Raw genomic sequence first — 22,087 nt, forward strand, 5'->3', positions numbered from 1 at the left:
GATTGAAAACTTTTTTACCTTCCTCGAAAGTCGGAGGCGACAGCTCTAGATGTCCCGGACCCATTTGCTTGTCACTATGTTTTAAAATGCAGTAGTGCTCTTCCTCACTGCTATTTAAGCTAGAGAAGTATTAAACCCATGCATCTGGCATAATTGTGGCATCAATACTACTATTTTACCCCTCTTGAGGTGACCACCCAATGTTGCACCTGCAAGGTTATGAATGGAAAAGTACCCGTCAATAAGGACTACGCATTTCATTTTAACTACCCACCACGTTCATTTACTGGCTAATGGAAAAAACGTCACCCTAATACCTTCTAGTTCTGAATTCATTTTTTTCCATTTTTTTTTATGTGCGATTTCAAACCAGGCAGCCACTAGCCTTGGACATATTTTCTTCTGTCAAGGCACATTGGTCCACCTCTTCATTATTTCAAGTTAGTGCTTTTCCATTTTCTTGCTATAACTTATCTCGTGACCTCGAGATCTATCACAACAAATAATCCATCCATGCATTGCGTTAATTATTGCTAACAATGCTATGTTGGAATTGGGGGAAAATCCTGGTCCACCACACCCTACAAACAGTCATGTACCCTCAATCAATACTGTGAGATAACTGAACAACAACAGACAGTATGTTGGAATGTACCCCGAGAATTCTTACAGCGTATACATACAGTAGACTTAGCTTTATCATCTACCACCATCTAGAAGGATGGAAATAAACTCTGTGTAAATATTTAAATTGTAATAATCTAAGGCATTCCAAGATGGGCAGGAGACGAGGTACCATTTTTTCCCCCTCTATTCATCATCGAATAAATTACCTGAGCTACACCTTCCATTTTTCCCTATGGTTCAAAAAGGGGTTGAGGGAATTGAATATTATCAACCTGTAAACCCGTGAGATGCCTTTACTCCCAATCTGCTTAAAGGTTATCTTGGGTTACAGGGGATGACATTCAGGTACTGCGAAAAGGTTAACTTCATAAAGGTCCAGCGCTCTAGTCCTGAATTCTTGCCAAGCACAATCTCCCGTAAAAGTAATTGAAACAAGCCTAGGTCTTACCTAAAGAGGGCTTAGGACCCAAAGTTAATTTCTCAAGCAAACAATTCATTGCACATATGTTTGACAGCTATTTAAACAAGCCCACTCAGATCTAAACACAGAAACCTCATCCCATCACCTTCATTTGCACTAGAACAAATATAGCACACATTGACACAGAATAATATTGTCAGACATATTGCCTCACATCAACAAAATGTTCTAAATATTGTTTACAAAATACAATCCTATTTTAGAATAGATTTTCTATTATTAACTCCTATGGAGTTGTATTTTTGTAAATAAGATTTTGGACTCCACTTGTATGTCAGACAATCTTCTGCAATTTATATTTTGGGACTGCTGGGACATCCTGGTCTAATGTGATCTCTCAGTCAAGTTGTCTAAGATTTTACTCAAAGACACTCTGGACCTTTATAGCTGATGTGAAGCTCTGTAATTAAGAAAAAATCAAAAGTACAATTTAACTTGTGATGCCAATGTGACTCCACAATGAGGACCAGGAATCAATGATTATGATAAAAAGATTATATTTGGATTACCAATCAATACAGTCAATACACACACCATATGCAGATTCAATGAGTACTTTAGCACAATAGACAAAGTCAAATATTTCAGTTGTTTGAGATATAATAAAATAAGATGCAGAATAGTGACGGCCACAAGCATATTACAGCAAATAAAAGTGAACAGGTGTTCCAAAAAGAAACTGTCCTTGTCTACTCTAACATGGGTCAAAGGTAAAATTATCGAGCAATGGTTTCTAATTCAGGAGCAAATAAGAAATAGTTGTCAGCATGATCAGACTACAGTAGAAGTCCAAAGTAAAAGGAAATAAGTGCTTAGCATAAAGATTCACGCTTGCAAGAATAGGGCAAGCAGAGACGTCTGCACCTCTCAAAGTCTAAAATAGATCTCCTCCTAATGCCTAACTCCAACCACCCTCTCACACAACTACATGAGCACTATTACAAATAAACATGAGATTTAACATATTAATCTCTGGCTCACACCACTAATATAAAATAAAATCTCTATTTATGTTTTTCTGCAACATGGCTGTAAGTTACCAATGCTTCAGACTAAGGCTGCCATTCTCAGCCTTTAACATCTTGTTATTCTGGTACACGGTGAACAGAAAGCTTGTTTTGACCATTGTTCCTCCACATTCACTGCCAAGTCTCTCCCAGGCTTCTCTGTCAGCCATCGAATACAGACAATAAACCATTCACTAGCTAATGTGAATCATGATAATGAAACTATAAGGGAAAAGGGAAAACATTCTGGCAAACCAAAAAGCATTTCAACATAGGCCTGTAATCAGGCTAACTTAAATCAACATTTATTGTTGATGTCAAATACATGGTTATCCATGCACTTGTGTAACTTGAAATGAATTGCAAAGAGCGAGCAAAATAATACATGTTTGCAGATGCAATGTAAATGAAAGAGTAATTATAAAACATAATCAAGAAGGCATAATTCATGTTGAAACTAAACATTTGTGCACACTCAAACAGAAATCTCTAGTTTGTACAGTAAAAACATTTCAGTAATGCTATTACATGCTTCCCTTATGTAAATAAAATGTAACCACACTGTGGTTATAATATCAAATGCATATACATAATTGCATCTCTGTGACATGTAAGGATGGAGTTTAAATTGTGCTGCTCCAGTCCCATAACACTCCTACTTAAGTCTGAAACCTATTCAGACCACACCCAAAACACAGCCCACAAACATTGCAATATCATGGTGCCAGCTATAATAATAACTTGGATCCCAACTGGTGAAGTATGCTAAGCTAGCCTAAAGAGCTCCTTCATCAAATAGCCAAAAGGCATAACATCCAAAATGCAAGGAAACATGTAACCACTTGGCCACTAAGCCATTGACCTATATAATAGCAAGCCCTGTTTTTACATTTGTTGACCCATAGAATAGCAAGCCTTGCTTTAACATTTGGGGCAGTTTGTGCTTAATCCTTCATAATATTTTTTCCTAGAAACATATGCCAGCCACATGTTTGTCCTCCTTAGTTGTTATTACAGGTTTATGCCAGCCAAATGTTTGTCCTCCTTAGGTGTTACTACAGGTTTAGCTACAGACAGCTTTAGCTATGTGAAGGCATCACATTATCAATTATTTTAAAACATTAGAATAAGAAGTACTAAGAAGGAGTGTGCTTTGCATATGCTCCCTTCAACATTGTGATTTCATGTGGTAGTCATGCTTTGCCATTGATTGGAGCATGGCATTTTGAGGTTACGTACATTGCCCTGTCTGTCTTTCCATTATCTTTTAGTGATGGAATATCACAGAAGTTTTGTTTCATAGACTGCAGATGCAACTTTAAGTGCAGCTTGTTATCAAGTCCAATATCCAATACTCGTTTGTTTCATTCATTACAGACCACTACTCAAGGAACCCCTTACTCTTCCCTCCAACAAACTGTCAACTCCCAAAACACTCCTGCTGTCTAAGTACATATTTTGATCCACATTCTGAATTGACACAGCTTCAGTGTTGTCTAACATTGTACTCTAGATCTCTGTACCAATGGATATCCTTTCTAACTCCAAAGTAAATCCCTTCAAAACACACTTGAACAAAAAGCATACTTCACATTTACTGTCTAAAAATTAACAGTTCCATAGCTGGGCTAACAGAACTATCTACCTCCTTCCAGCAGACCTCATAATGATGCACTGGTGCAGAAGGTTGCAGGCTGGACTAGTTCAATTTACTGAATTAAACTGTGCAGAACTTTCAGAAGTCCTATTCCCATTTTTGGACTGTGTAGCTGTTCAATGAATATTCAAACAGAGCAGTTTGTTTATTAATGCAAATAGTAATCATCCTTAATTATGTACATCCTTGGTCTTGAAATAATTTCCTAAACTTGCTAGTCCTATGTAGACCGCTGCACGAAAATCCTGATAGTGGGTTTCTTTGGAATTTATGTTGATAAGCCATGGTCAAGACAAGCAACAGACTTCCTGTAAGACTTGGCCGTTTTTGGCTAAAGTCCCTAAACTTTTTGTTTTCCCCTACATTTTTATCTGACATGGTGTTGCCAACTTAGATGCTTTGAAAACTTTGCCACTGCTAAACTAAAAAGTGTAAGTGTCCCCTGTATAAAGTAATGTTAATTGGTTTGCCTTACTAAGTAAAGACCCTAGTAAAGCGCACTATGTGTCCCAGGGTTGGTAATGCAAATGCTACTAGTGGGTCTGCAGCACTATTTGTGCCACCCACACAAGTAGCCTTAAAAAGGGAACTCAGGCCTGCAGGCAGTTTGTTAAACTGTCATGTTGTTCTGTCAAGTGCACATACGTGCCAGACCTTACTCTTCCCTTTCTAGGCGCATCAGACACCCCAATTGGTAGGTCTAGGGTACATGGCGCAGTGCATATGAAAGGTAGGACATGTACTAAGGTATGTGTAATGTCCTAACAGTGAAATAATCTCCATTTTGTTTTTCACTGTTGAAAGGCCATCTTGCCCATAGGACAGAATGGGAAGGCTGTGTAATATGTTGTCCAGCCTATCTTCCCAAAGGCTTAAGATGGAAAGGTGAAGTTTAGTATGCCTGAACTCACAATGTAATAACACATCTTTTTAAGTAGGTTGTTTCTGTATTGTGTGCTCAGACGCCACTCTTTTAGAAGTGGCTGAGTTTTAGTGCTCTGACATTTCTGTGTGTCTCTGCCTAGCTGTGCATTGACTGTCTGGATTTGAAAGCGAAAGGATCTGGAGAATGTCTTGACCCAGGGGAGGAGGTGAGACAGCAACAGGCTGACCTGCATCTGGAGTGTAGGGGGAGGAAAAGCCCCTAGAGGTGAAGAGGCCTGGGTTGCTGCTATAAAACAATTGGTTCATCTTCTGCTGAGTAATTGAGAATCCAGACCCCCACTGATCTAAGGAAGAAAGGTGTCAATGGCAGGGAGGCCCTCAGACCTGGTTTGAACAGGGCCCCCTGAAATGCAATAACTTCAAAGCATTTGAGGGATATAACTATGAGAGCTGAAGCCTCTGAACTTTGGAGAATGGCTTGATCAAGTGTGAACAAGACTGGAGCTACTTTGTGGTCAAGAGGACCTTTGCCAAGGAAGAAATAACTGACGAGACTGAAGTTTAGGACTGATCCTTGCTGTGTGATCTGGGGCTGGCCTGCAGTTTGCTGTTTCAACCAAGGAAACACGAAAGGGACTTTGCTGTCTACTGTGTACCCCTGCTTGAAGGACTTTGCTGTCTGCTGTGCCCTGAAGTAACATCCCCAAGGGCCTGAGGTGAGCTGGCTCTCTGTTCAGAAGCACAGGTAAACAAAAGTGTCCAGGAAAGTCTCAGCTGTGATGTGTGAGCGTGCATGTTGCGGTCTGAGGCCCTCGTAAGAACTGCCCTGTGATCGTGAGCGCCTGGAGTCCAAGTGAGTCGCAGCGACGCTGTGTGCTTGTGCTTTGTGCAGCCTGAGACCTTCATGAGGGTCGGCCTGTAAACAGGAGCACCTAGAAACTAAGCAAGGAACAGTGACACTGTGTGCGTCTGCTTTGTGCAGCCTGAACCCCTTTGTGAGTATTGTCCAGTGATCGTGTGCACCGGAAACCAAGTGAGTCTCATTGCCACTGTGTGCTGGTGCGTTGTGCACTGGGAGACCTTTGTGAGCATTTGCCTTGTTATCATGTGCACTGGGATCCAAGTGAGTCTCATTGACGCTGTGAGCGTGTGCTTTGTTCACTGTGAGACCTTTGTGAGGATTTGCCTTGTTATCATGTGCACCGGAGTAAAGTGAGTCTCAGTGATGCTGTGCGTGTGATCATTGTGCAGCCTGAGACCTGAGTGTGGAGTGCCCAGTGAGCGTGCACCCGGAGTGAAGGAAGACACAGCAATGCTGTGTGTGTGTGCCTTGTGGCAGCCAGAGATCTTGGTAAATGAAGCGGCCCGGACCGGCAGTCCCGGAAGGGCTGAGTTGCCGCCCGAGCCGCCGCTGCCATTTCACAAAGCTGCATTGGAGGCCCAGCCGCAGGATGAAGAGAGGAGAGTGAGTTTGCGCCCCCAAGTAAAGAGTGTCGACTCCTGGGGCGGGGAGGGGCGCAGGCTCGGAGGGAGACGCTCTTGGCCTCTCTCTTGTGTTGGTAGCACGAGCCTCTGCTTTGGCTCGTATTGTGGCCCTTATTGCCAAGGAAGGGGTGGTACAGGGGCCGGAGTGCAAAGCTACACTTTGGGATTACATCGTACCGTGGATTGGGGCAACTGTGAGAAGCTGACTGCAAGTCAGAAAGAGAGGCGGAGAGACCGCCTAAGACCCGGTGGTCGGGCCTGAGTGTACTACATAGTAGTCCATTTCTGCAGAACGGAGTACCTGACTGATGTATTACACATTGCATCATTTCTGTATAACGAACTACGCTGATTGTCGTATGACGCCTTGGCTTGTTTCTGCATAACGAACTACCTGATTGGCGTAATGCGCCTTGCATTATTTCTGCATAACAAATTACCTGATGAGTGTATACACATTGCCTTATTTTTGCAGAACAACATATCTGGTGGTTGTATTATGCATTGCATTATTTTACCTTGCAAAGTGCCTGATTGTTGCGTTATGCATTGCATTCTTTGCATTGCAGAGTGTGTGATTGCTACGGTACGCATTACAGTATTTTTACATTGCAAAAGTACCTGATTCTAGCATTACAAACTGTGTGACATGATATTAGGAGTACAAAAGAATGTTTAGAAGTGCTCATTGACATTGCCAGAACTTACAAGGGTTGGCTGGCCTAACAACTGGCCAGGAGAAATATTACACAACCTCATATGTTGGTTTTATAATGTGTGGTCTTCTCGTAATATCTTTTTACATAAAGTTTATACTCGTTTTTTAAAACTCGTGTGGAATCTATTTGTGGTGTCATCATTGGATATTTTGAGCGTGGTTGAGAATACTTTACACATTTGCCTTGAAGATAAGCCTGCTGCTTGTGCAAAGCTACCGAGGGAGTGAGCGGGGATATCTTAAAAGGTGACCTTCCTTTCTCTGATGTAGGAATGCGGGTCTCTCCTTGGCCTAAGGTACCTACCTAAGCCAATCTGGGATCCCAGACTAACACTTCCTTAACAATATGCAGAGTTTAAGTTTCAATGAGACAGTGTGTGTCCAGACATAATGCTGGTTATTCTTGGATCTAACGATTATCTATAATACAGAATCCTTGAGCATGTCAGTGCTACCAGCATCCTAATCAGACCTATCTTACATCTCTTTGCCTATTACACCTGTTATTCCATCTGCCTGCATTCCAGAACATGTGGGTAACTTTCACTATGACCCTGCAAACAAGGGTTATGGAGACAATCCTGTCATAGACGTTAGACCCCTATCAGAAAAGGAAAATTAATCCAGAGATTTTGAACTCAACGGTCTTCAAAAAGGAAGCCAAAATGCACTGATGTAGTTGTAGAGTTGCTAGGTTATAATGTTATTATGTTGTGGATGTCCCAGCTGTTGACATGGTTAATGTAGGTTCTCACCATGAAACCATGAGGATGGTGACAGTTGGCTAGGACATTGATTAGGGAAGACGTGTATGCTGCTCTCCGTTTGCCTTCCCAATAAACCAGTTTGTAAGTACACAATTTGTGTGGCCTCATCACTATAAATTGCCGTCAAGTTGTGTACCATGCAGAACTCACCTGCAAACTAGTCTTGGAGATTCGGTTCGGCAGACAGAGATTTCTCTGTGAGCGTTCCAACTTGAAAGCATCCTCCTCCCGTTGGTGAGACGGCTTATGCTGGGGACTTCCTGTACTGTCCAGGTACACCCCTCCTGTATTTTTTGGTGGTAAAGTTTAGGGGCAGAGCAAGCGATTGTCAGTTTTGGGTCTCGCAAACCAAATGTGAACTATTGCACAGTGGAGAGCTCAGCGTGAGCATTCCCATATGTCACTGAAGAGATATTATGTACAACGTGCGACCAAGTGCAACTTGTGATGTCACAGTTAGTGGCCATCTTGGGAGTATTGTGTGAAGTCTGGCAATCTGTATGTAAGCAAGTTTTATGTTGCGTCTTAGGGCCATCTTAAGAGCCTTGTTAAACCATACTTGCAGACTTGGATGACTCTACATAGCATCGGGGAGCTCTCTTCTACTGTGGTTAGAGGTGCAGTTAGTGGTGACATACACACCTGTTGCAGCATGTGGCCAGCATTGCTTCATTGCGCAACGTAATCCAAGCAGTTGACGGTGATACGCACACCATGCGTACCTGCAGAGCATATAGCAAAATAGCCTTTATACACACACCAATTGAAGTGTGGCACACATTAAGGCCGGATCTTCCATGAACATAGCAGTGACACGCATTGCAGCAAGCCTGCACAGGAAACATAGTGGTGTTTTGCATACTAAGTGCTGCATGTCGGCTATGTGAGAGGTGATATGCACACCTTTTGTGCAAGGATTTAATGGTAATACTCACACATAATTTGTTGAATAGTATGCTACTGTGATACCCACTTGTGTTGACACCCTTTTGGATTTCTATCAAATGGGTACAATAGATATCAGTGATACATACACTATTGGACTATAGAGTGAAGTGTTGCATTGCACTCTTCCTATTACTGTTGTTAGATTATGAATGAAGGACATTTTTATTAAGCAGTTACAGTTTTGTGTGTCCAAATGTTTTTTATCACTCCACCCCTGCCATTTCCACCCTGTCCGGGGGAATCTCAAATGAAATGGCCAGAGTAGAAAGAATATTTTCTCAATTACACCTCAACCACAGAGGATGAAGGATTAGAAAAATGTTCTTCTTCCAGAAAGAAGAAGATTTTCTTACATAGTCTGGGACCAGAAGGGTTATGAGTGTTTAACCAGATGGAAAAAAAGACCAGGAAAGGAGGCGGACAGGGTGTGTTTCTTCTTGGAGGACCTTGACACTCATTATCAGTCAGCTGTATGTGCAGTCATGGATAAATATAATTTCATTCAGAGAAAACAAGGCAGATCTGAACTTATTGAGGATTATGTGTCTGCACTCAAAAGACTAGCAATTTTTTGTACGTTTGCCACATTTTATGATGGATTTATCTGTGAACAAATTACCATGCATACCAATTATTCAAATTTTCAAAAAATGGTTTGGGCAAATGTTGATTCATCTCTTAAAGACATCATTGTCATTGTTAAAAAGAGCGAACCCCCTAGGAGATGTGCCAAGGATGCAGCAGCAGCTTCTACTGCATATGCCCCTAAAGAGAGGGAGAATGTGTCAGTATGAAAAATTTCAGATGGGTGAACTAATAAAGGCAAGGAAAGTAATGGGGCAAAACAGAAAAAAAGGGCCTTCTAGGGTTAAGAAGTTTGACAGTTTTAGGTGTGGTAGTAAGAATCACCTTGCTAGGGACAGGAATGTTCGTGCCCTCAAAGCCAAATGTTTGTTTTGTTGGGGTCCTGGGACATTATGCTAAGGTATGCAGGAGTAATGAAGTTATAGAGTTTTAAATTGATATCAGACAAAGCACATTCCAATCACTCAGATAAGGATAATTCAAATGAAACTGAGGGTTTGTTGAGTGTCCAGTATTAAATTTAGGCATGGTACCCAAGAACAAACCCATGTGTAATATGCCTACCGGTGGAGGCAAAATTGCAATTGTTGCTGTTTCAGGCGAGCCCTACTCTATTATTAACAAAATAGTGTGGGAAGAAAGATTTACTGATGCATTAGGCGATCATTTGAAGGAAACAGACATGCATCCACTTAAATTCATGGGTGCAAGAATTCCCATGCTTGGCAACATGGTGTTACCCTTTGAGTTTAAGGGCAAGGAATCTGTTAGAAAATTCTATGCTGATGAAGTAGGACCCTCTGTATTAATATTGAGGAATCAGAACTGGCTCTTGTAGAGAAATTGAAGAGGAGATTCCCTGAAGTTTTTTCCGGCAAGGTTGGCAAATTGAAGAACTTCATACATAAAATAGTGCTTACGGAAGGTCCTGGACTGACTTTCCAAAAGGTCGGGAACACACTCTTAAGTGTCAGGGATAAAGTTGCCTGTGCATTGGAAACTTTAGAAAGGAAGTGAACAATGTAACATATAGATAGCGCAGAGTGGCTTGCATATTGGTGGTTGCTAGGATAGTCAGTGGGAGATAAGGTTGTGTGTTGACCTTAGAGATTTGAATAAGAACATCATAGTTGACCAAATTCACTTGCCCAAGATCAGAGAGTTGCTTACTATGACCAAAGGAGTCACATAATTTTCCACAATCGGCTTAATATTGGCCTACCACTAAGTGACCCTACATCCAGAGAGTAGGAACCTGACTGCCTTTATAACACGCATGGGGTGTTTTAGATTTGTCTGCATGCCTCTGGCTGCAGTCTTTCAGAGGCTGTTTCACAAACTTTTGAGAGACCTTCCTGAGGTAGCCTACTTCCAGGACGATTCTTTTGATTTTGGGGAAGAGCAAGGATGAACATGACAGTAACTGTTTCAAGGTGTTAGAGAAGTTCTATTAAGAGTGAGTCCCCCCGGAGATGCTACTCTTGACACCACAATAGATGCTGCCCTGGACACTGCTTTTGCACGGTTTAAGGAATTATTAGATAGGAACTTCACCTTCCTCTGAGATTGCTTAGATCATTTGGAAACTGCGATGAATAATATGTGTTGTCAAAGGGAATCTTCGATGAATGTTGCTATTGCGGGGGTGCACCCTACGGGTCCAGATGTTGGCACAGGGCCCGATTCTCTGATTTCATTACCAGTAATGTCTACAGGTGTTCCAACTGGCAATTCTTGTGTAACATGTTTAACCTGCAGCAAAGTTAAGGATCTTCTTGTATCTAAACCTAATGAAGCACCAGGAAATCAGCTTCAGGTTACCAACGTACATAATATACCGGGACCTCTCAGAACCTGCCCTTTATTAGTCTGTCTGACTTAGCTTTTAGCTTGCCTAGAGAGCACCTAGAGAGGGGCTATGGTTTTTAGAATACTATGAGAAAGGGTCACAATGACGCTAATGTGGAGGTTTTGGGATTACCACAAGAGGCTTGCCCATACCTTTTAGTGTTGGCGGGGTACCAAATCTCAAGAAAGAACAGTGAGAAACCTTGCTACAATTGCGGAACACATTTTTGGATTGGCTATCCAAACACAGGAGATTTAAGATGTCAGATATGCATAACATCATTATGGTTAGAAGAGTTGGGTGAGTGGGTGTGTCACCAAATAATATTGAGGAGGACTGCATAGTGATTAACTTTCACAGCCCGTCCATGGTCAGAATACTGCAGAGGGCACAGGAAGCCTTTACTTTTAAAGTGCACACACATCTGCACATTGCCATTGAGCTACTTCTATAGGCCGGTTCCTAGACCTTTGACAAATAATGCTTCCTTTTTAACCTTGCCCAATAGGTTCTCGCCTTTATCCGACCTAGATAGTCAGGACTGACTAACCTCACATTTGTTAACCACGGAAGTAGATCCCCTAATAAGCGCATATGTGTATCCCCCATCGAGCCAATGAGCCATGTCCTGCCTCATAAAGATGACCTACAGACAAATACAGAAGTGTGCTCCTTGGAACATACAAATCATGCAATATCTAATGTAGCCGGTCACCCTCTGGTTGCAGATAGGAATTGCTCTGTGATACCCATCAAGCTTATCAAGGTGTTAGTGAAGTTGAAGGTATATGGATCAATTGCTGAATTAGAAAAATGCAATTTTTGCAGACAGTCTAGGACATTTTTAGGTCATGAGGTTAGCGGGAAGGAGATGTTTCAAAAGAGGGAAATTACAGAATCCATCAGGGATGCTCCGGCCCCCACATATAAAGAGGAGGAAATGTCATACTTAGGACTCTCAGGGTTAACCTCTAAATTGTAAGGCATTTTGTGACAATAACGTATAATTTAACGTGACTGGAAAGCTCAGCAGAGTTTTGAGTGGAGTGAAGCGGTGCCAAAATAATTCAAGAGGATCAAAGATGAAATTTGTGCAAAAATTTCATTACAAGGCTTTGACCCCAAGCTCGGGCAATTCTGACCACCAATGCCAGTGGGAAGCTGTTTTGTCAAATTACCAGCAATGGGTTTAAAAGTATGGTATCCTTTGCTTCTCATTCCCTGGCATCACCAGAAATAAAAAACGTTATCATTGAAAGAGAGTTGCTAGCCTGTGTGTGGGAGACCGGGAATATTTAGGCAATTCTTATGGGGCTTTTAATTTACCTTACACACGGATCACAAACCATTAGTTAAGTTAATAACTACTGATGGTTTGGCTAAGGCCACTCCTCACATGGCCAGGATGGCTCTTCAACTTCCTGACTATGCATACGAAGTTCAGTATTTTGTAACCCTGGGCAAAGCACTACGCTACGCTCGCGTAGATTGCGAAGTTTCCGCTACTTTGCACTATGCGAATTGCACGTAGCACAGGGCACACAATCGTAGTGTAGCGTAGCGTAGTGCTGCGGTCATTTTTTGCTTGCTCGCGGTCCTCAACGTCAAGTTGGCGACAGCGAGCAAGCAAAATGACATCCCGGCGAGACTTTTTCCTCGTTCGCGATCAGCAACATCAAGTTGCCGATCACGAGTGTGGAAAATAAACGAGTCATGTCGAGTCCTAATCCAGCAAAATTCATTTTTAAGATTCTCAAAGATTTTTGGAATAGGAAAGCTACGAGGCCTGTTATATCGTCCGCATGGCAGTGTGACGAGTTAGCGACCTTTTTCATGGAAAAAGTTCGTACCATCTATCAATCTTTTACACAAGTCTCCTCCTATCCCATCTCCTTGTCTTCAGAAAGTGGGTCTCGCTCGACCTTGGCAGCCATTCCGAGCATGTCTGAGGAGGAGTTCACTCGGCTGAGTGGCAAAATTAAAACTTGCTCTCCTTCTGACCCTTTGAGGCCAACGCCATTTAGGGAGTCACTTTCGATTTTTTCGGGTTCCGCTCTGTCAAATAATCAACTCCTCTTTTTCACTGCTATTGTCCCAGCACTAGGGAAACAGGCATGGGTTTCTCCCATTCTTAAAAAACCCACGCTGGATTCAACTAAACCTGAACATTTTAGACCCATGTCTCTCCTTCCTTGGGTGGCTAAGATTGCAGAAGCACATGTCATCAGCGTGCTAACTCAGATTATGAACTCTAACAATATTCTGGATCCATCTGAGAATGGGTTTCGACCGGGTCATAGTAGGAAATGGCTCTTCTGGCCACTACTGAACACCTGCGGTCTATTCTTGATGCTGGTCAAAGTGCGGCTCTGTTCTTGTTCGACCTCAGTGCCGCCTTTGATACGGTATTGCATGGCATCCTACTTCAGGGGCTAGAGGAAGCTGGGGTTTTTGGGTCAGCTTTGGAATGGTTTAGATCTTTTTTGACTGAAAGATCTTTCTGAGTGTCCGACTCCTGATCCTCTCTCAGACCCATTCCATCGATCAGGGGGTACTCCGGGGCTTTTGGCTGCTTTCGCCAGACAGTGGGACCTTACTATGGTCTAATATGCGGATGACACGCCACTTATTGTTACCTTGGCTGAAGAGTCCTCTCCGATTGCCTCTAGATTCAGAGAAGGGATCACGACTGTAGCCGAATGGATGGCTACCAATTGCTTGCAACTAAATGCAAACAAAACTGAGGTTTTGTTGGTTGGGAAGAACGCTAGTCTGTGGAGCGAGAATTGGTGGCCGACTGCTCTGGGTGTTATCCCCATGCCTAAGGCAGTGGTTAAAAATCTTGGGGTCTGAATGGATTCATCTCTCAGTTTTCAGGCCCATACAAGGAAAGTAGCCGCTGCGTGCTTTGGCCTTCTGCTGGGTCTTAGGCCCCTTCTGAAGTTTTTTGATCCGCCATTACGACAGCTGATTGTACAGGCGACCATTCTATCCCACCTGGATTGTACCAGCTCCCTTCCTTTGGGGGCAAATAAGGCTGAAATACTTTGGATGCAACGTGTTCAAAATGCTGCAGCCAGAATTCTGCCTGTTGCTGGCACCATCCGCAGGCGGCATTGGCTTCCTATGAAGAAGCGGATTCATTGTAAGACACTGTGTTTATCCTTTAAGATAGTGAAATCTGCTAGTCCTGACTTATTGAGCATTCTGCTCACCCCTTATGTTCCTTTCCGGCGGCTTCGTTCGGCGGGACAACATCTGGTTGTCATCCCACGGGTTAAGCTCTGCCGTGCGGGTGGGCGTTCTTTCCGCTGCCTTGCTGCTAGAATGTGGAACTCTTTGCCTGAACAAATTCGTGGCATAGACTGCCTGTTTGCCTTTAGGAAAGCTATCAAAACTTTTCTCTTTCCTTTAGTGTAGTTTCTGGTTGCTAGACAGCTGTTACGGTTCTAGGCTGTTGTATGTGTTATTCCTCTTAGCTGCAAGCGCCGGGACGCCCCATTGCTGGGGCAGCTGTGCGCTATATAAAACTCAATAACATAACATAACAAAATAAACCTCCCAGTTAGATTCTCAACGCGGGGAGGCCAGGTTTCTCACCGCTCGCGTTGAGAAACAACCGTGTTGAGAAAGTTGCAGCTCGAGTAAAAATCTACTCGAGCGGCAGAAAACTACAGCTCGCACTGTGCAAGATGCCGTTTTCAATGATTGCACAGTGCCGGTTACTTGTGTGCACTGTGCAATCATTGAAAGCAGCATCTTGCAGAGTGCGAACAGGCTACTACGCAGTTCGCATAGTGCTACGGGTAGCGCGAAGTGCACTTTGCGTAGCTTTGCTTAGCGCTACTTTGCGAACTACGCCAAACCCTAGTATTTTCCTGGCAGAAAAAACAAATTAGCAGACTATTTAGGTAGATTGCCATCACAAAGAAAAGGAGAGGAAATCAATGAATGGGATGGCTATAGCGTAGCCAGTGTGGACAGTGATAATTGTGCCATCTTGGAAAGTGAATGGGTGACTGGTTATGAAAATTACATGGTTTTGGAAAAGGTGATGGAGTCTGTTTAACAGGTATGGCCTAATAAGTGCAAATTGACTAAAGAATGTAAAACATTTTGGGTTCTTAAGGAAGAATTACGGATCTCTAACTAAGAGGAAACAGAGTAGTACTACCACAAGCACTCTCTTAAAGAATTCTAGGGATAGTGTATGAAGGCCACCTAGGAATTGTTAAGTCCAAAAAGAAAGTAAAGGTTTCTGACTGGTGGCCAGGTATTGACTCTGAAATGGAAAAATGTGTTAGGGATTGTGAACATTGCGTTACTGCAGATAAATCCAAATAGTATTTAAATGACCTTTGGGCTTTAGCAAAGTTTCATCTAACCCATGGGAAATTTTAGCCGTTAATATTTTAGGTCTAGTTTTTGTTGGTAAGGGGGAATCTGTACCTTGCTCCCATTGAAGAAAGGAGGTGTCTGGGAAAAATTGGGCAACCTCTGGCGGGCACCCCCTGATGCCTGCCACACTGTGCATGGCTGGTAAGGGAGGACCCATGGGCCCGATTGGAAAGGCTCCAGGTGCAGGGGTGCCCACTAGGGGCGCCCAAACTCTGATTCCAACTGCTGATTTGAGTTAGACGGCACGATTCAGAAAGGCAGTTCAAATCCAACATCGTACTCGGTCGTTTGGAAATGTGGCCCTTGGAGACGTACAATTATTCCCCTTACGGCTTGGTCATTCCAAATGTTGTTGGGTTTCAATTGGGATATTCCTAAAGCCTAACTTGCATCATATTCGGTTGGTTGGAAACCTTTCAGAGTCGGTTTGAAAGACACATTCCCGATCAGAGTTTGACAAAGCAAATGCTGTTAGCAGGCCTTCCTAACTGCATCAAATTCAGGCCCTTAGTCTAAATCGCCTGAATTGTGAGAGTCTTGACAAATGGATGCTGAATGTATTGTTCCCTTCCTTGAGAGAACATTTGTGAGGGAAGGGATTCCCAAATCACTCTTGAGTGATAACGGTCCACTATTCACAGCCGAGAAAGTAAGCAATTTCCTTTTGAGGAATGATATTAAAGTAAAGAAGAAACCGATGTATCATCCCACCAGGAATGACTGACGCCATATAGAGATATAATAAGGTTGCAATCAATGAGGGTAAAAACTGGGAAGGTGAACTTGATGAACTTGTATTGGTGTACAGAAAAACACAAACAATAATAGGCTATAGGCCCATTAAAAACTTAAAGGGACGTGAACCCTTCACAAAAGATAAGTCTATTTGGATGTCTCACAGGGTCTCCCGAAGTCTGAATACGTGGCCACCTGAAGCTGTTAGAGCCACCCTAGAAGAAGCACATCAAACTTACAAAAAATATTATGATAAAAGGAATTGTGTTAAGGAGTTTGCGCTAAAGGAAGGTGATTGGGTATGTATTAAGCTGGACAAAGGAGCAAAGAAGGGTGACAGTGACTTCTCTGAACCATTCTCAGTTAGTAACGTGTATTTTTGTTCAGCCAAGCTAAGCAATGGGAAGGTTTGGCAGTTTAGCAAACTTTCGAAATGCAATAAAATGTTGTCATGGAATAGTGGTGATTCTGGAAGTTCCAAACCATGGTTGTGGAAAGAGGAGGAGTATGGGGTATTCAGAAATGGATCTTCACCCTCTCACAGAATGGAATGGAATCCCACCCTTAAACATAAGTACATCTACTAGTACTGTGGAGAACAGGAACAATCTTCCACCCACAGCATGGTCTATTAAAGTTTCAAAAGAAGATGTAGCCATTGCTGGTAATCCTAGAGCTACTCTGTCAGGAAGGGCTGTGGAATTTCCGGTGAATTTAAAGGATTTTGTGATGGGGTAATATTATACTCATGCTAATGTTATACTCATGCTTTGTTGTATTATGTGTTACCTCTGCAATTTTTCTTTATGTATGATATACAGTGATTCTATGTTTTATGTTTTTTCTGTTGTTGTTTGCTTATTGTAAAGGGGGAGGTGTGTGGTGTTGCTAAATTATAGTGTTGTGGGATGGATATCACAGCTACTGACATGGTTTAGGTTCTGACCATAGAACCATGATGGTGGTGACAATTGGTTGGAAGAGTTATCAGGAAATACATGTATGCTTGTTCTCCCTTTGCTATATCGATAAACCAGCTTATAACTATACAATGTGTATCTCCTCTGTACTACAGTAGTTTAAGGCAGTTGCAATTCAAGGAAGAGAAGAAAGACACAAGGTGAATCCAGAAGTTGGAGGAAGCAGTAGAGAAGAAGGAGTACTGCAATGAGACTTATTGTATGGGTCAGGAGAAGGTGGTGTTCCAGTTGCTAATTATCCAGCACTTACTGGACAATGTAAATCAACAGAACTGCCATAAGGAGTTAGGTGTTGAGTGGGTTGGCACTAACCGAACCCCAAAAAGAGTTATCTTTGTAATTAAGAACTAAAGAGAACAAAGAGGAACAAAGGGGAGCAAGGGCAAAAATGGAAAGGGAACACACATCCGATTCTGAGTCTAAAGACATGGCTGGCTTTAACAAAAATTATTCTTGCTGCTTGACACAATGAAAAGCTTTTGGTAATGTGTTTCATTTAATCAACTTTCCCCTTTCTGATAAATAAATATGTTTTCATTTCATTTTGTGGTGAAAATCCAATATTTCCTGGATCCTATCAAAGACAGCCAAACCAATCCAGGGGATTTCCTTTTTTTTTCTTCTGTTTTTATTATACTTTTAATAACACACATTATACATTCTATAGCTGTTTACTCCACATACATAAAAATTCAGTATATTTTTACAGCCAAGCAGTTTACCAAAGAAAAAGAAAACAAAAAGGCAAAAGAAAAATCAAAAAGAGACATTATGCTTTTCATTATTCATAGAACCCCATATTTTAAAACATCATCGCAGATTGAGGGAAATCCTAAAGATAGACTTTTACCCTATCCCGTCCCTCCAGAGAGCTAAAGGCTCCCAAATTCTTACTCCTAGGGCTCTCCCTGCCCTTTCCTTCCTAGCATAAATAGGTTTCTCTAAATTATATGCTGCTATTACATTCGCCAGCCATGTTTGCATCGCCGGGGGGGTCTTGTCCAGCCAAGCCCTTGCTAGTGTTAATCTGAAAACTGACATGACTACAAACAAGCAATCAGCCTGTGCAAAATTACTTCCTACTGATCCAATTCCCAACAAAATCCAGATCGGGGTTAAGGTTATCTGTATTCCTAATGACCTATCCAGGAAACCTTCTATGTCCTTAATTAAGGTATGCAGCTGTGGACAGGTAGCAAACATGTGGACCATATCTGCATCAGGGGAATTGCACCTAGGACAAGTCGTTCCGTCAGAACTCCCCCATTTAGCAATCCTCGCTGGCGTATGGTAGAGCGAATATAATGTCTTTTAATGCTGGGATTGAAGCAGGGCTGAGCACAAAATAGTGCGGCCCAGATCCAATGACTCTTTAAAGGCTTCAGGTTCAGCCTCTAGATTCTCTGTCCACTTATATGCATGTCATCCAATTTGCCACTTACTAAAGATGCGTATCCTGTCCTAATCGTAAACTCCCCGCCACTAATAATATTCTCCATGAAATCATTACAATTATATCCCACTGTGCCCCCCTGCTTATTAATCAATAAACTCATAACCTGTAAATACTTAAAAAAATCTCTTCTATCTATATCTGCTTACCAAATCCCCAAACTGTATTATTCCCTCCAGATTCCTTAAGTCGCCTATCTGTCTTATCCGTTTAACCTCCCAAGCCGCCATTACAGAGTCAGAAAAGATTTCTGGAGGAAAGGATTTATTATTGTATAATTTAATATACCTGTTGTATCTACCCAAGCCCGACTTTTTTAGAAAGGCGTTCCATATTTTTAGCGCAGCACTAATAGTCTTTGACTGTTTCCTTCTGAGATGACCTAACTCGGTGTAATATAAAAAGCAATTTTCTGTCTCTTGCCCTAACACTACAGCATATATTTCTGTAGACATGGTTGTTGTTTTCTGTAGCAAACCACCCCGTCCAATCAGACCCTGCATATGGTGCAGTGCAGCTGCCAAATATTACAACCTAAAATCTGGCGCACCCCAACCCCCTCTTTCTCTTGGTAGAGACATATATCTGTACGCCCTCCGAGTTCTTCCATGAGACCATATAAACCTATTTAGGGTGCTTTCCAAAATGTTAAACCATTTGGCCTAAAAAAACAGGGGAATCGATCTAAATAAATAAAGAAACTTAGGTAAAATCGACATTTTTAAAACATTTGTGCACCCTACTAACGAAAGATGGAGATTATTCATCCTCTCTAAATCTTTTTTAACTTTAGCCAGTAACAGCGCTATATTAATCTCAACCACGGTGTCCAAGTTCGTAGTAATTAAAATCCCCAACTATGTTGCAGAGCCGACCACCCTACTGAAGTGATTTCTAACAATTTGCGTCTTGGACTTATTTAAGCTATAGCCCGAGACTTGGCCAAACAGATGGGCTTCTATTTCCACCCCCCTAATGGCTAAATCTGGATCCGGAGTTAGTATAGCCACATCGTCGGCGTAAGCTAAAGATTTAATTGTGTAGCTATTTAATTTCATTGGTGGGATTCGTTCATTTCTTTCTAATGTGCGTAATAGTGTCTCCAGATACAGAGCAAAAAGTAATGGGGATGAGGGACGCCCTTGCCTCGTTCCCCTTAGGATTTTAACCGCCTCCGAATGCCCCCTGTTTCCTCTCATTTTTGCGGTGGGATCATTATACAATGCTTGTATAGCTGTTATAAAGCCTTCACCAATCCCACTCCACCTCAATACTACCCATAGGAATTCCCAGGCGACCCTGTCAAAGGCCTTTTCGGCATCTAAAAAGAGTGCCGAGACAGGGTCGCCCAGGCCCCCTGCAGCGTCACACACAGTCACAACCATTCTAACATGCTGGGTCGTGCCCTTCCCAGGTTGTGAAGAGCTAATCAAGTGTTCAATACTCCCTGCAAGCCTTTTTGCCAACATTTTTGAATATATTTTAACATCTGAGTTCATCAGAGTGATAGGTCTATATGAACCAGGATGTATTACGGGCTTCCCTTTTTTTGCAATAACGATAATATCCGCACCGCCCCAGGACTGTGGCGGTAGCCCACCCCTTCGTGTATGTATCATAATGTCAAACATATCGACCAACAAAACATTCTGAAACACTTTATAAAATTCCACCGGGATTTGGTCTGGCCCAGTTGCTTTCCCAGAGGGGAGGCTGCCCAAGGCTCCAATCAACTCATCCATACGCAGTGGGGCATCAAAGGCCTCCTTCTCCTCAATGGACAAAGAGGGGGAAGGTATATCGCAAAGATAACTATCTATCTCATTTTGGCTTGTTGCATCACCCACGGAATATAAATCTTCATAAAATTTCCTAAAGACTTCCCTTATCTGGTCTGACTCTGTAACAGATGTCCCCTGTAAATCTAAGATCTCCTTTATATCAGTTGCAGCTGTCCGCTGCCTGGTTCTCACTGCCAAAATGTGGTCGACCCTCTCGATCAGTTCATATACTTCCTGTTTTTTTACCAAATAATTCTAAGCTGCTTTGCTACTGAGGCCTTCTATAGCATCCCCTTTGAGGGCTATCATTTTAAGCAGGAAGGGCTCCAAATAGGCATTCTGGTAGCCTCCTCGTGGCGCTTGGTCGCCATCTTGGGGTGGTCTCCGCCTTCTGTGCCATTTGCTCGAGCGCTCTAGCGCTTTCTGTAGCCCAGGTGAGCTGCTATTTAAGGCGAGCTCTCCCTCTACTTACTCTTGGGAAAGGTGCCTGCATGCGCGCTGTATTGGCTAGCATTTAGCATTTAAGCGAGTTCCGCTTATTTACCTGTTTTAAAACGCTCGTTTTGACTTGTGTAGTAACTCTGCATATGTGACTCGTTTTATTATTTTACTTTATTTGGCCACATACTTGCATTTTAAATTGTGCCCCCACCGCTTTTTTCGCGGATTTTCACTGTTTCTGGTAGCCTCCTCGTGGCGCTTGGTCGCCATCTCGGGGTGGTCTCCGCCTTCTGTGCCATTTGCTCGAGCGCTCTAGCGCTTTCTGTAGCCCAGGTGAGCTGCTATTTAAAGCTCACTCTGCTCGCGCAGCGGTAGCGCCTGACTCGCGCCGGAGTCGAGCCAGAGTCTGCCCGTCTGCGCCCGTCCGCGCTAAGTACGCGCGGTACGCCGGGGATTTTATGTCATATCTCTACTGTGTGTATATCTGGGTGCCTTTATCTTTGGCTTATCAGGATGATTGCTTATTCCGGTGCCTCGCTTCTTGCCATCAGAGAAACTCTCCCACGCTGCTTTGCCACACCCTACCACCCGTTGTGTGGCCCGTGTCAGTGTGCATGTAACAGATGGTCATTGGACCAGCCTGTAGGCATTCGCGAGCTTGCCACTCCCCCCGCCCCACGTGCTCCTCCCGGTCTCCCTCCGCCGCCTGGCAGTCTGGGATCTGGTCTACGATTTTTAAATCTGAACACCAGATCTCTAGTGAAACACCACTTGTCTGTGGCTGATCTTATCCTGGATAAGACACCAGATCTGCTGGCGGTAACTGAAACCTGGTTACAAGACAGTGATGACGCTATAGTCAATCTTGCCTGTCCTCCGGGCTATCTATGTTTCAGATCTAACCGGCATTCCAGAGGTGGAGGGATCGCCCTTTTTATCAAATCCGCCTTCACATGTTCCTGGACGGCCTTGCAGATCGCTGGATGTGAGAGTGCGCTGTTTAAGGTTTCTATCAGCCCTCAGTTCTCGCTGTCAGGGATGGTTGTTTATCGCCCCCCAGGCAGCGATGTAGCTTTTAGAGGTGCCTTTCCGGAGGCTGTGAGCCTATTGGCTAGTGGTTGTGCTAACTTTTCCATCTTGGGCGACCTGAATCTCCACTTTGATAGGCGAGAGTCTCCGGCCATCAGTGGTTTTTTGGCCGACTTAGAGGCCTTGCAGTTGACCCAGCTTGTTTCTCAGCCTACACACGTGGCCGGTCACACTCTTGACCCGTTTTTTACGACCCTTTCG

Source organism: Lissotriton vulgaris, chromosome 4_1 (genome assembly GCF_964263255.1).
Source record: "Lissotriton vulgaris chromosome 4_1, aLisVul1.2, whole genome shotgun sequence".
Classification (NCBI taxonomy): domain Eukaryota; kingdom Metazoa; phylum Chordata; class Amphibia; order Caudata; family Salamandridae; genus Lissotriton; species Lissotriton vulgaris.